The 17,741-nt window shown below is 33.5% G+C and overlaps 1 non-coding gene across 1 annotated transcript; it reads left to right on the plus strand.

Annotated features, from left to right (window-relative positions):
• Window positions 1-11,482: 11,482 nt before the first annotated feature.
• On the plus strand, window positions 11,483-11,589 carry LOC139879121 (small nucleolar RNA R71). Its single transcript, XR_011769974.1, has one exon. It is a non-coding gene; the product is annotated as a small nucleolar RNA R71 (small nucleolar RNA).
• The last annotated feature ends 6,152 nt before the right edge of the window (window positions 11,590-17,741 follow it).

Consider the following 17,741-nt stretch of genomic DNA (forward strand, 5'->3'; position numbering starts at 1 on the left):
ACCCTTACAACATTCGCTAACACACCCTTATTATTATAAATTAAAATTAAAATTAAAATTATAATATAAATATAAATATTATACGTTGAATGAGGAGAAGAAAAAGATGTGTTTTGATGTTCACCAAGCTGCGAATTTTATAGGCATGTGGGCTGGAAAAGTGGCTCATGCGATCGCATGAGCTTTACCCTTCAAGGCCATGCGATCTCATGGCCAGCTGGAGAGGCTCACATGCCTTTGTTTTTTCTGCCGACGGTTTTTAATAATATAATATATAATATATAAATAATTATAATAATTATTTAAATATTATATTATATTTATGTGCATAGTTGACTTGTAATTTTTAGTCCGTTGCGTCAAGCGTTGAGAGTTGACTCTGGTCCCGGTTCCGGATTTTCGAACGTCCTTGCGTACAATTTAATATCTTGTACTTTGCGTTTTGAATCTTGTACTCTTGTAATTTTGAGACGTTTCTTATCAATAATTGGAACCTCATTGATTGTATTTTGTACTTTTGAGCTTTTTGGTCGTTTGCGTCTTCAATTCGTCAAATCTGTATTTTGTACTTGTAAATAGAACAATTGCAACTAAAAGCTTGTCTTTCTTGAGGAATAATGCTATGAAATATATGTTCGTTTTTAGCATTATCAAATATTCCCACACTTGAGCGTTGCTTGTCCTCAAGCAATATCGTCTTGAAATACTAGAATCACTTCTTCATTCTTCACACTTTGTACATCAGTCATTTCAATACGGCGGTATAAACAATGGTAGTAACGATGTGGTTTACAGTTTCACATGACTTATGAAAATTTAGATCCTTTAGGAAATTGGATCTTTATGAAAACATTTGATTTTTTTGAAAATTAAATCTAGCTTTTACCCTAGATAAGTTTTCCGGAATAACCCTTCACCGGTGTTTGCAAAATATTTTTGTGGGTTTGGTGGGTTTAAGATTTGAAAATTTTAGCTCAAAACTTATGGTTTTATGTCACCCACTTGCTAACCTTGTATTAGGAAAGTAACACGTCCAGTATACTTGCTCCGTATATTACCTTTCGGTAAACTACCGTCCGGTTGTAAAGAAAAGCATTGAACAAGCAACTGTTAAGGCAATGTCCCCTGACAAGCTTTTAATTATGGTCTATAACGTGTCGGATGCAATTAGTATCCTTGGTAAGAGCAATAGTAAAGCTCACCCTTATGATTTTTCGGTCTGGCACAAGGTCCTGTCTTTGACCATGCTATGTAACCACCGTTCTTACGGTTGACACCCGATTTGGTTCAGATGACCTAATGAATTCTAGGTGAATTCATAGGATTTTACGTTCAATGGTAATGAACGCATTGAAAATGGGTTTTCAGAAAATAAATCGGTTTGTAATTTTGATCAAAATATTTTCTCGTTCAAGATCGAGTTTAGATATCATTGAATTCCATGAGTTTGAATTCTCAATCTTTATGGTCAATCTCAAGGATTGAGTAATATCAGTCTTAAAAGTTGATTTTTAATCTTTAAGGAGATTATCCTTTCTGGGGATCTGATTCATTAGTTTTATTAAGCTAATTTGCACGGTGCCCCCCCCATTTTACAAGATAGATCCTCTCATGGTTAGGATAAGTCTGACCACTTGGTGACCCTATTTTATGCTGAGGTCCGTGGATTTCCTGCTGATTTTAGTGATGACTTTTTTAGGTTTTTCGTCAACCTACAGCTGGTCTGGACGACAACTTCATGACCTAAATCAAGAAGCGCGTGTCTTTTTCGGAAGACTTTACTTCCTTTTAATGATGGAATTGATTCATCGTGTAGATCCATCTTTTCTTTTCTTTCATCGGGTAAAACAGTTAATTATCGTCCAAAACAAAAGTATTTTCAATTATTTGTACAAAAATATGTGATATATATTTTGAATAACTCGGTGAAAATTTCTCACACTTGCCTTTATTTTCCTTTTTGTTCTCCTCTATTCCATTCTTAAATGAATTCTAACATTTTGGTTTGTTTCTCAATTTATGTCCTTTCCGAGGTAATAATAATTTCGGTGTTAACACCTAGTTTTATCGTTCATAAATATGTATAAACATGATTTTGAGTTCATTTAATTGAAAATTTTGAAAAATTTTACTAGAATTGGGTAGTCAGTATATAAGACTAGGGCTGTTCTTTATTATCAGAGAGCACTAGATTCTAATACAACTACTACTTTACTAGTATTTCTAATGGTAACCAAGTGTTTAAAGTAAAAAAAATTTAAAAATCCGAAAGAATTTAAGCCCTTCCCACACTTAAGATCTTGCAATGCCCTCATTTGCAAGAAATCAGTAACAATTTAAATTATTGAGGGTGATTAGCGTATAAATGATTAAATTTTACCAAAGTTTCCAAATATATTGGCGTTTGTTTGCTGAATGATAAATGGTGCATATCATTTGTTCATTCCATCTGTTGTTACATCACATTTATTTGTCAACTTGTCATCAAAATTAGTAGCTTTTGCTGAACTTAATGCCAGTCTTTGAAAATGCACTGTTTTACCCTGTTTTGTACAATCCACAATATACATACATACAAATATAAACATACATGGCAATTTGAAATGGGACTTAATATCCCACTTTCAAATCCTAAATGTGAAATATTAGTACACAATAATAATAAAAATGATAAAGATTACATAAGTATATTCAATAACATAAGTTTAAACATGAATAAGTAAAAAGATAAAAACATAAAAATCATATAAATAACCAAATGGAACTAAATCAGTCTGGATATGGGTTCCAGTTCATCTAGTCAGGTGGGTTCCATTGTTGGTTATAGGTGTTTTGATAGGCTTGGTTATAGTCATACCGGTTAAAGGGTGGTTGGATATCGGGGCTGTGTGGCGGAAAATGAGCAGGTCGAGTAGGTACATAGTTATTTGGTACCTGATATGATAGCTGGCTCATGATTTGATGCTGATGAACTACCCAGCTATCGTGTTGGTGTCGCCTATAATCCTCGTATACTCGCTCGGAGTTCCACTGCTCGTACATACTATGTCTGGCCGCGTTCGTCATTGCTTCCTCATCTATACGAACGTGGACGTCAAGAATAGCATCTCGAAAGACATCCCTAATGTCTTCCGCCTCCTCCATTTCCTCGTCTGAGCCTCTCTCTACCTGAGGATGAGATCCCTCATAGGGTACTACCTGGTTACGTCTACTTTTCAATACCTTAGCACCCACATAAACTTTCAATCCTAAGGGCTCAACCTGTTCTCTACAAAGCTGTAATGGACCCCTTTGGTTCCTATCAATACCTAAATACTCTCCAATGAGAGTAACAAAAATACCTCCTCCTATTATACTCCCTTCCTGCATTCCCTCTACCATTTTAGATAAATAAAAAGCAACACAGTAAGGGATATTGACAAAGCTTCTAGGATCCCGAATACACTTTAGGTAGAATAAATCATGTAAGGTAATTTTTTCTTTATTGTGACCTCTCTGTGTAATCGAGTTAGCCAAAAATCTATGAATAATACGAAGCTCGGCTCTGTCAACATGTGTATAGGAGTGTCCTCCTGCTCGTGTAAAAACATCAAAATGTGACATACGCCTCCAAATGTCGTCAGCGTCAAAGTTGCTATCTACCCTTTCACCATAATGAATCAAGTTTGTACAATCGGGTAGTAGCAACTCACCAGGAGTATATATCTGTAAAGCCCTAGCCATGTCCAGCATGGACATTTTGTACATCATACCGCCAAGGATAAACCTAAGAAATCTTCTATCATCTATTCTAACTATATTTGTATCATGTGATACAGTACTCATCAACTCAACACACCATTCCTTATATACAGGTCTACGAATGGTGAAAAGACGTTCCCAATCTGTAAAAGAAGAACTACCATACCTTTGAACTAAAAGCTGTCTAACACGGTCAGCTAGATGGACCGTTTCCAAAGGGGCCCAATCGATTACCCTTGGCACCTCTACATTTTTTGTTACCAATTTGAATTTGTTCCTTTGATATGTCTCGTAATCTCTCCATCTCCTATCAAATCTCAGATTAGGATGCAGAGTGTGCTCAGGAATCGTTGGGAATTCTACTGGCGACCTCATCAAGAATACTATGAATTCATTAACAAACTGTACCGGATCATAATAAGGTATGTGCTGATCAGGCTGTTGTTGTGGTTCTTTTTGTTGTTCTTGTTCGTGTTGCATTTCTGGTTCTGGTGCTGGTGCTGGTGCTGGTCGTCTAGATGATGATGCTCCTGAACCTCCAGTATCGGCTTTCTGCAAAACACATTAAACACAAAATTTGTGCATCCAAATATGCATTAGTGTTAGCAAAATAACAACTTAAAACAATTACTATAACATGTTAAATCAAAATTAAACTTATACACATTTTCACAATTTTTCACAATTCTACACTTTTCAAATAAGCACATATGAAAATATATACAAAATTCATAAGCATTTAACTCAAATAACATGTCAAAATAGTCATTACTAATAATTAAACAAGTCTCAAATGGCAAATATATCAAATTAATCAAGTTCATGAATTTTGGACTTAAAAAGTCCACTTTAATCTCCAAAAATCATGTTTAGGATCAATGTTTGGATCATTTAACTATCTAAACATGTTACACTACTCAATTTAGCAATAATTCATGACAAAAATCGGCCATAACCTGTTTATATCAAAAAGCCCCAAATTGCTCAAGAACACAAACCCTGGATTTCTAAAAATTTTGAAGTTTTTGGCTTCAAATCATGTTAAATAGCATCAATATAGGTTATACATGCATAAAATACTAACAATTTAACACTAATTACACTAGAAATTAACAACATTGCATTAGGTAAAAAATTGGAATTATCACAAAAACTAGGAATTTATAGAGTTTAGGGGTGTAATTTTTACCATTTTGCTGAAGAATGAGAATCTAGGCATGATTAGAGCAAGAAAAATGATGAAATTTGGTGAAGATTTGAGAGAGTTTCGTGTTTGTGTGTGTGTTGGTGTGAGGAAGACAGACTCGCTGTCTGTATGTATCAGGCCTGGAATTTGCCTCCATGCAATCACATGGAGGGATAGGGTGATTCCCATGCGATCGCATGGGTACTCGGCTACAGTGTTTTCTGATTTTTTTATTTTTTTTAATAATAAAACCTTATACTTTATAAAACTTATAATTAATTAAATTTTAAAAATTTTGTTTTCCTTTAGGAGCGAGGGCGTTTCGGATCGATGTCCTGGTCTGTCCCTCGACAAAATTTTAAAATTTGTCAAATCAAAGCGCTGTTTTTAAAAGTAAATATTTTTGGGTTTTTTTAATGTTTTTGGCATACTTTAATTCAATAAGATTAAAAATAATAATAATAAAAGTTCTCGTCCCTTCCTCGGGTAAAGCAATTTCGGGTCAAAGACCTAGTCTTCAATTCACGACGAATTTTAAAAATCATATTTTTAACTTAGTGAAATAAAGTAAATTTTTGTTTTTAAATTCACACCAAACTTAAATTTAAAATGCATAAAATTAAAAATTCACACCAAACTTAATTAAAAATTTATATTATAAATTCACACCAAACTTATATTATATTTTTGTTTTTATACATACAAACTTATATTAAAAAGATTAATTTTTCAAATATTTACAATTTTAAATATATTAATTTTAAAAAGTTTACAATATTAATTTAAGATTTATATATTAATTTTAAAAACATGGTAAAAATAAAATTAAAAATCTTTTTGGTCTTTTATCCCACTTTAATCAATCAAATATTATCAAAAATATACGTCCCTCTTTTCGGTAAAGTAATTTCGGTTCCATGACCTAATTTAACTCATGACGAATTTTTGAAATATTTTGGGTTGATTGATTAAAGATATTTATACCTTAAGAATAAACGTTAAATTTCGCAGTGATGTAATAAATTTTTGAATGATATCAATAATTTCGGTCGCCAAACCTAATTTTATTCAATACCAATTTAATACTTTATAGCGAACAATTTAGCGTTTATTATCAAAAGGTTAAAAATAAAAATAAAAAATAAAAACTGTACAGACTTACCTGTGAGATAGTATTCTTAGTTATATGATCTATCCCATTCATAAGATAGTCGGTTTAATTGGTTTTCCATAGCTACATAGGCGTAACCTCGAGCATTCAGTGTTTTTTCTTCTAAACATATGAACGGTCCGTCTCTGCATAAAGTAACAAATTCGGTATTTGAATAGGTTTGATTATTTGAACATTTATCTCCATGTGACCATTTTCCGCATTTGTGACATCTTTCAAGGTGTCGTGCTCTTCTTTTCGCTGCGGATTTTGATTTTCCTTTACCAAATTGTAACTTATTATCTTCGCATCTGGATTCTTTTCTTACTCCGTCCAATCTTTTTCAGATTACTGATACTAGTTCACTCGGAAGTGTGTCATTATTACGTTTAGTGATCAAAGCGTGTAGCATTAGACGATGGTTTAGTTCACAGGCAGTCTTCATTTCGTAAAAACCTAAAAAAAATAAAAATTCAGAATGGGGGGAGAAGACTAGTTCTTTAGGGTCTGCTAGGGAAAGACCATTCGGGTTCCATTTTCGAGAACTACACGAAAATAGACAATCAAACTCTAACAGAAATTCATAAAATCCTTAAAAGACTTGATTCTCCCCTTACTTAGTTAGCTGTGGTATCGAAATTGTGATTAACTTCGTTGTCGACTTCCATCGAACTATCTATGTAATGTTTAACTCTGTGACCATTAACTTTAATTTCAATTCCATTTGAATTTATTAATTCTATCGTTCCGTATGGGAAAAATCTTTTGACTATGAATGGTCCAGACCATCTCGATTTCAATTTTCCAGGAAATAGCTTGAATCGTGAATTGAAAAGAAGAACTCTATCTCCTTCTTTAAATTCTTTTGAACTTCTGATTCTTTTATCATGCCATTTCTTCGTTCTTTCCTTATAGATTAACGAATTTTCGTATGCTTTATGTCTTAATTCTTCTAATTCGTTTAATTGACTTAATCGTAGACGTCCGGCTTCATGTAAATCAAGATTACATGTCTTCAAAGCCCAAAATGCTTTGTGTTCAATTTCTATTGGAAGATGACATGCTTTTCCGTAGACAAGTTTAAAAGGTGTGATTTCAATTGGAGTTTTGTAGGCTGTTCTAAAAGCCCAGAGTGCATCCTCCAATTTAATGGACCATTCTTTCGGATTTGATCCTACGGTTTTCTCTATAATACGTTTTAAAGCTCGGTTGGTATTTTCAACTTGTCCACTTGTTTGTGGAAGATATGCGGTGGAGATTTTATGAGTTACTCCATATCTTTTAAGAACTTTCTCAAGTTGATTATTACAGAAATGAGTTCCCCGATCACTTATTAAAGCTTTCGGTGTTCCAAACCTTGCAAAAAGACGTTTTAAAAAATTGACTACAACTCGTGCATCGTTAGTTGGGAGAGCTTGTACTTCCGCCCATTTAGATACATAATCAATGGCTACGAGAATGTAGAGATTATTATGAGATTTTGGAAATGGACCCATAAAGTCAATACCCCAAATGTCAAATAATTCGCATACATGAATGACATTTTGTGGCATTTCATCACGTTGACTTATTTTTCCAGTCCTTTGACAAGCATCACAGGATTTGCAAAGAAGGTGTGCGTCTTTGTAAATTGTAGGCCAATAGAATCTAGCATCATAAACTTTTCTTGCTGTTAGTTGAGGCCTATAGTGCCCTCCTATTGGTCCTTTGTGACAATGGTTTAAAATTTTACTAGCTTCGTCTCCAAATACACATCGGCGTATTATTCCATCGGGACAACTTTTAAACAAATGTGGATCTTCCCAGAAATAGTGTTTTATATCACTGAAGAATTTCTTTCGTTTTTGGTACGATAATCCTTTTTCAAGGAATCCACATACTAAGTAGTTTGCATAGTCTGCAAACCATGGAATTACATTATAATCTATCTTCAATAGATATTCATCAGGAAAATTGTCTTGTATGGCCGATTCATTTAGAACTTCTAATTCGGGATTTTCAAGATGAGAAAGATGATCAGCGGCGAGATTTTTTGCTCCTCTTTTATCTCGGATTTCAATATCGAACTCTTGTAAGAGTAAGATCTAACGGATTAATCTTGGTTTGGCATCTTGTTTCGAAAATAGGTATCTAAGAGCAGAATGGTCGGTATAGACCACTGTTTTTGCTAGAACGAGATATGAACTAAATTTGTCAAAAGCAAAGACAATAGTAAGGAGTTCTTTTTCAGTAATTGTGTAATTTGTTTGTGCTCCTTGTAACGTCTTACTAGCATAATATATAGGTTGAAATCTTTTTTCAATCCTTTGTCCTAAAACGGCTCCCATTGCAAAATCACTTGCATCGCACATTAGTTTAAACGGTAGATTCCAATTTGGTGTTATCATGATCGGCGCATTAGTGAGTTTCTCTTTAAGAATATTAAAAGATTTGATGCATTCATCTGAAAAGATGAATGGAGCATCCTTTTCTAGGAGTTTATTCATAGGAGTGGCAATTTTAGAAAAATCTTTTATGAAACGTCGGTAAAAACCGGCATGCCCTAGAAAACTCCTAACTCCTCTAGCATTGGTGGGATGTGGAAGTTTAACAATTACATCTACTTTAGCTCTATCCACTTCAATTCCTTCTTTTGAAATTTTATGTCCAAGAACGATGCCTTCTTTAACCATGAAATGGCATTTCTCCCAATTAAGTACTAGATTTGATTGTTCGCATCTAATCAGCATTCGTTCAAGATTAGCTAGACATGATTCAAATGTATCACCGAAGACTGAAAATTCATCCATGAAAACTTCCATGCATTCTTCTATCATGTCGTGAAAAATTGCCATCATACACCTTTGAAAGGTTGCAGGGGCGTTGCAAAGTCCAAATGGCATGTGTTTGTAAGCAAAAGTACCATAAGGGCATGTGAATGTGGTTTTCTCTTGATCTTCGGGTGCTATTGGAATTTGAAAATATCCGGAAAAACCATCAAGAAAACAATAGTAACTATTTCCGGCTAATCTTTCCAACATTTGATCAATAAAAGGTAATGGAAAGTGATCTTTTCTGGTGGCGTCATTTAATTTTCTATAATTAATACATACACGCTATCCTGTTACAGTCCTAGTAGGAATAAGCTCATTTTTCTCATTTGTAATGACAGTCATGCCACCCTTCTTAGGCACGCATTGAACTGGGCTTACCCATGGACTATCAGAAATTGGATAAATTAAACCTGCATCTAGCAGTTTAATAATTTATGTTTTAACTACATCTTGCATATTAGGATTTAGTCTTCGTTGGCGTTGCACATACGTTTTATGACCTTCTTCCATAAGGATTTTATGTGTGCAATACGAAGGACTTATTCCTTTAATATCATGAATCTTCCATGCAATGGCTGGTTTATGAGCTTTCAACACAGAAATGAGTTGTGATTTCTCATTTTCAGTAAGAGAAGACGATATTATTACAGGTAATTCAGATTCACCATGTAAATAAGTGTATTCCAAATGGTTTGGAAGTGGCTTTAACTCTAATTTCGGAGGTTCTTCTATCGATGATTTGTATCGATATCTGTCTTCTTCTTTTAGCATTTGAATTTCTTCTGTTGTTGGTTCATATCCATTAGCTATAAGTGTAGCTAACATTTCAGCTTCATCAATTGGTTAATTACCTTCTCCTAAAGAACATTCTCCTGTTCCTTGTAATTCTGGAAATTCCTCCAACAATTCTGCATGTGAATCTATAGTATATAATAACATGTATCATCTGCAGATTGCGGTTGTTGCATTGCTCTATCAACTGAAAAGGTAACACTCTCGTCCTCTATACTTAGGGTCAATTTCTTACCGAACACGTCTATAATTGCTTTAGCCGTGTTTAAGAATGGTCATCCTAATATGAGAGGAACTTGAGAATCTTCTTCCATGTCCAGAACAACAAAATCTACTGGAAATACTAAAGTACCAACTTTAACTAGCATGTTCTCCATTATCCCTCTAGAATATTTTATTGATCGATCGGCTAGTTGTATACTTATTCTGGTTGGTTTCAATTCTCCAAGGTCTAATTTAGTGTATAGTGAATACGGCATTAAATTTATACTAGCACCTAAGTCTGCCAATGCTTCTATTGAACTAAGACTGCCCAGAAAACATGGAATTGTAAAACTTCCTGGATTAGATAGTTTTTCTGGTATCTTATTCAACAGCACTGCTGAACAATTAGCATTCATAATAACAGCCGAGAGTTCTTCCATTTTCTTTCTATTTGAGATTAGATCTTTCAAGAATTTAGCATATCTAGGAATTCCTGAAATCACATCAATGAAAGGAAGATTTACATTTATCTGTTTAAACATATCCAAGAATTTGGATTGCTCGGCTTCAAGTTTCTCTTTCCTCATTTTACTCGGGTAAGGAAGTGGTGGTTGGTATGGTTTAACATAAGGTTTATCCTTAACTGTGTTATCTTCATTAACCTTTTCAACTACCGGTTCTTTTACCTTATCTTGATCAGGTTGTGGTTCTTGTGGAGTAGGAATAGCTTCATCAGAAGTTACAGGTATTTCAGGTGGTTTAAGTGTTGTACCACTTCTTGTGGTAATGGCTTTAACTGTTTCATTCTGGGGGTTTGCATTTGTATCACTAGGTAAACTTCTCGGTTTTCTTTCACCTATTAACCTTGCTAGGTTACTTACTTCTTGTTCCAAGTTTTGAATAGAAGCTTGTTGATTTCTAAATGCTTGAGCATTTTGTTCATTAGTTTGTTTTTGAGATGTGAAAAACTGCGTTTGAGTTTCAACTAGCTTCGTCATCATATCTTCTAAATTCGGCTTTTTATCATCGGGTTATGGTGGTTTGTTTTGAAAATTAGGTCTTTGCTGGTTGTAAGTATTGTTAGATACTTGTTGATTGCTAGGACCTTGTTGGTTGTTGTATGGAATATTTCGGTTATAATTCTGATTTTGATTGTAAATCGGTCTTGGCGGTTGATAATTCTTCTGATAATTATTTCCAGGCCTTTGGTTTAGATATGAAACATTCTCTCTTTGTTCCATTGTTAATTCAATACTGAGACAATCTTTTGTCAAATGTGGTCCTCCACACTGCTCACAACTAATTCGTATTGAGTGGATATCTTTAGTCATCTTTTCCATTCGTCTCTCCACAGTATCTATCTTTGCAGAAATGGAATCTAAGTCATGGCTAGAATCGGCTCTAGCTGCTTTAGATGATCTAACGATATCTTTTTCTTGGTGCCATTCATGTGAGTGGGAAGCAGTGTTATCAATAATTTTATAAGCATCAGTTTCGGTTTTCTTCATAATAGAACCACCAGCTGCTATATCGATGTCTTTCCTTGTAGTGATGTCGCATCCTTGGTAGAATATTTATACTATTTGACAGGTGTCTAAACCATGTTGCGGACATCCTCTTAATAACCTTCCAAATCTTGTCCATGCCTCATATAGAGTTTCATTTGGTTTCTGTGTGAACGTAACAATTTCTCCTTGAAGTCTTACGGCTTTAGATGCCGGAAAGAATTGTTTAAGAAATTTTTCAACTAAAACGTCCCATGTATCAATCGCGCCTTCAGGTAACGATTCCAACCAATCTTTGGCTTCTCCCTTTAAAGTCCAGGGAAATAACATGAGATATATCTGTTCATCCTCCACTTCTCGGATTTTAAATAGTGTGCAGATCCTATTAAAGGTACGAAGATGTTCATTTGGATCTTCCTTCGGTGCACCACTAAATTGGCATTGATTAGTCACCATGTGTAGAATTTGTCCTTTGATTTCATAATCTGGCGCATTAATGTCTGGATGAGTAATTGCGTGACCTTGGCCAGTGCGTTTAGCTCTCATTCGGTCTTCCATACTTAAAGGTTCCAGATTCTCCATAATTGAATTTGTTGAATTAGAATCTTTAGAGGATTCTGATTTAATGGTTCATTCCTCAACAATCTCTGTTTGAATGATTGGTGGTTCCGGAGGCAAATTTAATGGTTCAGGATCTATGAATCGTCCCTGAATATTCTCCGAATTCTCAATTGTGAGGTCGGGTTCAAAAAATGGATTATTGGAAATTTGAATTGGAGTACTTGGTCGACTGGATGACGATTCTAAAGAAAAATCAACGGCAGTAATAATTACTAGATGTCTTGATCTAGTTACAGGTGGTGAACGTACAAAAGGTGGTGAACGTCTTGCTCGGTGCATTCACTGAATATCCTATTAGTTTTTAAAAGGAAAAAAAATTATACAAGTTATCCAATTAATAGACTTTTCTAATTTTGCCCACGTTTCGAATAGCCAAAAGATGCAGCAGAGGGGCATGATTCGTTTGGTCTCAATATAATTGAGGACTGTTTGGCTCCAATAACTCGGTCCACGTACAAATCCAACTATTACTACGAACCAGAAAATTTTGATGTCTATCAATTTTCGAAAATAAATTTTCGTAATTTTAAGAAATTTAGATAAGAAGTAGAATAAAAATCTATGTCCTAAAACTAGAATGGCGAGAAATAAGAAAGAAAAAGAGCGCGTCGAAAAAGGTCGAAAAAGAAAAGATCGAAAAAATAAGAAAGAAAAAGAGTGACTTATAAAACTTAAAAATACTTGACTAACCCAACCTTATTACTATCACTAACTTAAAATTATAATCGCAAATTGAGATTACTAATTGGAATGATAATTGATACATAGGTAAAAGGTGTCTAAAAATATTAAAGCTTACAAGTAAAACTGTATCCCAAATGGCAATATCTTAAAAAGGAACTAAAACTTAAAAACGCGTCACAAAATTCTAAAGCACCTATATCTTAGTCTAAAGAAAAAGCACTTAAGGGATTTTACGGCAAAGCCTAAAAATCTAGAAATAAAAATAACTATGGCAAAAACTATGAATTAAAACTAAATACGAGCGAAAAATACAAAAGTTACGCTAAAATAATTAAAAAGGGACAAAATATAAAAATATACTAAAAGTTGTAAAAATTACAATTTTTATAAAAATATTATTTTTATATTATTTATTTTATAAAACTATTAATTTTACAATTTAATTAAACTAATTAAACTAAATATATAAATTAAATCTAAAAACTAATAACTAATTAAATAATAAAACCTAATTAGGGTTTATTAAATAATAATAATAATACCCGTAATTAATGCAGTTTTAGGGTTGCAGTTGGCGTGTCAGACACTCTTATGCGATAGCATGAGTTTATGCCTTCGGGCTCATGCGATCGCATGAGCTGAGGTTTTGGGCCAGGTTACGGGCTGCTACAGTAGCAGGCCCGAGTGTTTTTATATATTTTTTTTTCTGTTTTGAATTTTCTGTTTTGAATTTTCTGTTTTATATATTTATGTAATATATTTATATAAATTAAATAAAACTTATATTTTTATAAAATAAAGATAAAGAAACTTTTATAGAACTTAAATATTTAACAAACTCTTAAAAATATTTATATTTTTGTTTTCTTTTTATATTTTCAAATATTTAAAATGTATTTTTACAAAAGCGTATTTTTTTTATATGTGTGGCATTTCGATTCGGCGTTTCCCCGGCAGCGGCGCCAAAAATACTTGATGTTAAAGCTAAGGGGTATAAAATACTATTAAATTTTACAAGGAAATACTATTAAATACGATACAATTTTACACAAGATATTTATTTATTTAGAGAATGGATATACTTAAACCTTGCTACAACACTTATAGGCAGTGTACCTAATCATACAGTAGTGTAGTTTTTAGTAAGTCCGGTTCGTTCCACAGGGAAAATCTTTTAATCAAAGCTTAACGCTATATTAGTTTAATTTATAAAAATACAAATATATATATATAAGTAATATTATTATTATAAAGGAGGATTTTTACCGTTTAATGACCGGTTTGTCGATTTTAAAACTTTAGTCGCAGTTAAAACCAAATGTAAAATATTAAATAAATAAAAGACTTAATTTAAAGCGTAAAGTAAATAACGATAATGAAATTGCGAATAATAAAAGTGCGATAAAATAAACTTGCGATAATTAAAAAGTACGATAATTAAAAGTGCAATTAAATACAATAACAATAAATAAAAATGCGATAATTAGAAGTGCAATTAAATATAAAATAAAGGAAATTAAATATGAAATAAAAGAATTATGCTTATTTAAACTTCCGTAGTCATAATGTTTGACGTGTTGATTTTAGTTTTATGCCCATGGGTTAATTATCCTTTGTCCTGGATTATTTAATATGTCCGTCTGGTTTTTGTCCATAACAGTCCATCAGTCATAAATATAAAGTGCGAGTGTCCTCGTCAAATTATCCTTATACCCGAAGTTAAATATTCCAACTAATTGGGGACTTAAACTGTAACAAGGTTTTATTACTTTGTTTAATAATTACACCAGGATGTCGACTGAGTGTAACCCAAGGTTTTAATACTTTGTTATCAATTATGCCAAGTGTCCTTGTACATAATTTCACCTCTGTTTTAATAATTCTAGTGACTATTAATCCATTCCCGTGTCCGGTTAAATGAACGATTATTCGTACATATAAATACCCTGCCCATCGTATCCGATCGAGTGTATATGGTTATTTATAGGGACATTCAATTGTAAATCTTTATATTAAAATTAACAAACTATCATTTAGTTAAACAAATATAAAGCCCATTAATAGCCCATAGTCTAATTTCCACAAGTGTCGTTCTTTTGTCCAAACCCCAATTATGGTACAAAGCCCAATTACCCAATTTTAATATTTTTAGCCCAACATCATGATTACTTCGGATTAAATAAGCATAATAATATCTTAGCTATGAGACATTAATGTAAAAAGGTTGAACATAACTTACAATGATTAAAAATAGCGTAGCGTTACACGGACAGAATTTTGACTTACACCCTTACAACATTCGCTAACACACCCTTATTATTATAAATTAAAATTAAAATTAAAATTATAATATAAATATAAATATTATACGTTGAATGAGGAGAAGAAAAAGATGTGTTTTGATGTTCACCAAGCTGCAAATTTTATAGGCATGTTGGCTGGAAAAGTGGCTCATGCCATCGCATGAGCTTTACCCTTCAAGGCCATGCGATCGCATGGCCAACTGGAGAGGCTAACATGCCTTTGTTTTTTCTGCCGACGGTTTTTAATAATATAATATATAATATATAAATAATTATAAGAATTATTTAAATATTATATTATATTTATGTGCATAGTTGACTTGTAATTTTTAGTCCGTTGCGTCAAGCGTTGAGAGTTGACTCTGGTCCCGGTTCCGGATTTTCGAACGTCCTTGCGTACAATTTAATATCTTGTACTTTGCGTTTTGAATCTTGTACTCTTGTAATTTTGAGACATTTCTTATCAATAATTGGAACCTCATTGATTGTATTTTGTACTTTTGAGCTTTTTGGTCGTTTGCGTCTTCAATTCGTCGAATCTGTCTTTTGTCTTCACCTTTTATTATTTAAACGAATATCACTTGTAAATAGAACAATTGCAACTAAAAGCTTGTCTTTCTTGAGGAATAATACTATGAAATATATGTTCGTTTTTAGCATTATCAGGAACATACTAACATTTTTGTTAACCATAATCACAATTGTTGCATGGGATCCCAACATAAGCACCAACTTTAGACAACCATTAACCAAAAAGCAAATGTTGTCTCCCCCCTTGTCCCCCCTAAACCTACGACCAACCCACCCCCATCCCCCTATAAATACCACACAAACCTCACCCATTTTACACTTGATCTCATTCACAAATTACACACACTTACTCTCTAATTCTCTCTCTAGTCTTTCTCACTCTAAAAAGTGTAAGTTTTAAATTTTCTTCTTCTTCTTCTTCTCTTCTCATTGTCGACATCATCATCATCATTAAAGGATCAAGCTTTTTAGCTTTTTGATCTTGTTATATCTTGTAGATTCAAACTTGGGTTTGAATCCTTCAAGAACATGAAAGATTCAAGCTTTCTAGCTTTGAATCTCCATTTACTTGTTAGATCTAAGTTTTCTAGCTTATGATTCCTTTATTTTGTTATAAAGATCAAAACTTGTGTTTATGATCTTCATGTAACTTGAAGATCTAGCCTTTTGCTTTAAGGATCTTCAAGAACATTAAATATCCAAGATTTCTAGCTTAGGGTTTCATTATTTTGTTAATGATCTTAGCTTTTTAGCTTATGGTCTCATTACTTTTACTAGATCTTAGCTTTCTAGCCTATGGTCTCATTAATCTTGTAAAGATCCAAGCTTTCTAGCTTAGGGTTTTCTTAATACTTGAGATCTAAGTTATTATTGTAGATCTCACCTACTTGGAACCTTTTTGTGATTTTTGTGATGATAAAGATCAAGTCTTCATCATCTCATATGATGAAGATGCATAAAATTGTGTAGAAAGGACAAAGGTTGAAGCTTTATTGGGTTTATGCAATAAAGAGGCAACCTTGATGTTCAAAACTTGTAGAATGATAGCTTTTACTCTTAGTTGTGTGTTGATAGTTGAAACTTGGTCAAAGTGATGCTAAAACATCAAAGAGTTGTACACTTGAAGCTTACACGCATCAAGGATGAGAACCGTGATGAGCATCAAGCACCAAGAATCCCACCGGAGCACTTGTTTGCTGCTTTTCGGGATCTGATCAGACTCCTGGACTTCTGGAAAATTGATTTTCATATAGTTCATTTCGAGTAGATGACTTTTTGTTTAGGCCTCGCCTAAATCCGATATACGATTTAGGATTTATAGCCTTCCGAAACTCCGGATCAAAACGTGTAAGTTGGCAGGGACACGCTAACCCTGTGTGCCGTAGCACCCACCAATCCCACCCCGAAAGAGACGTGCTGAAAAATTCTGACATACTCGCACTTAAACCGTCGCCACGGTCAAAAGAAGACGAGTTAGTTTCTTAAAATTGGACAGCAGTTAGAGGACTCACATACGGAGCCTTGGCCACTGACCACACATCTTTTTGTTTTATATAGAGGTCGTAGCAGCTGTCCGAAATCAGTCTTTTGTTTCGATCTCTATTCTTTTTGAAAACTTACTTTATCTTTTACGAATGATGATGACGATGATGATACTTAAGACTTAATTTATTCACTTTTAAACCTTTTGGGACAATATACTGACTTAGTAACCTTTGACTTAGGTTGACGACCTTTCAGACCGACTTACTACCTCCATACTTTTCATATCGACTTTTACTGCTTATTCACTGTGAGTTATAGCTTTCCTTTTTACTTTACTATTTTTGGGACTGAGAATACATGCGCTTTTTATGTTTTACATACTAGACACGAGTACTTAAATTTTACATATGTGTGGGTTATATAACGGCACAAAGTTTCCCCTTAGCACGGTAATGTTTAATCATTGGTTTTTGAACCGGTGAACGCGAATATTAGATATGGATCCATAGGGTTTGACATCGCCACTCAGGATAGTCGCGCTAGCATTTAACGGGTGTTTGATACTTTGAGGACGTACGCACTCGCCAAGTGTACTTTTAGGGGGTGATACTATTATTACGTTAAGTTAGTTACCGGGTGACCACGGATAACCATATACTTTTCATACTATTTTGAATACGAAATCTCGTGGTCTACATTACATTACTGAATACAAACTATAGCTCA

This window comes from Rutidosis leptorrhynchoides, chromosome 11 (genome assembly GCF_046630445.1).
Source record: "Rutidosis leptorrhynchoides isolate AG116_Rl617_1_P2 chromosome 11, CSIRO_AGI_Rlap_v1, whole genome shotgun sequence".
In the NCBI taxonomy this organism is placed as follows: Eukaryota; Viridiplantae; Streptophyta; class Magnoliopsida; order Asterales; family Asteraceae; genus Rutidosis; species Rutidosis leptorrhynchoides.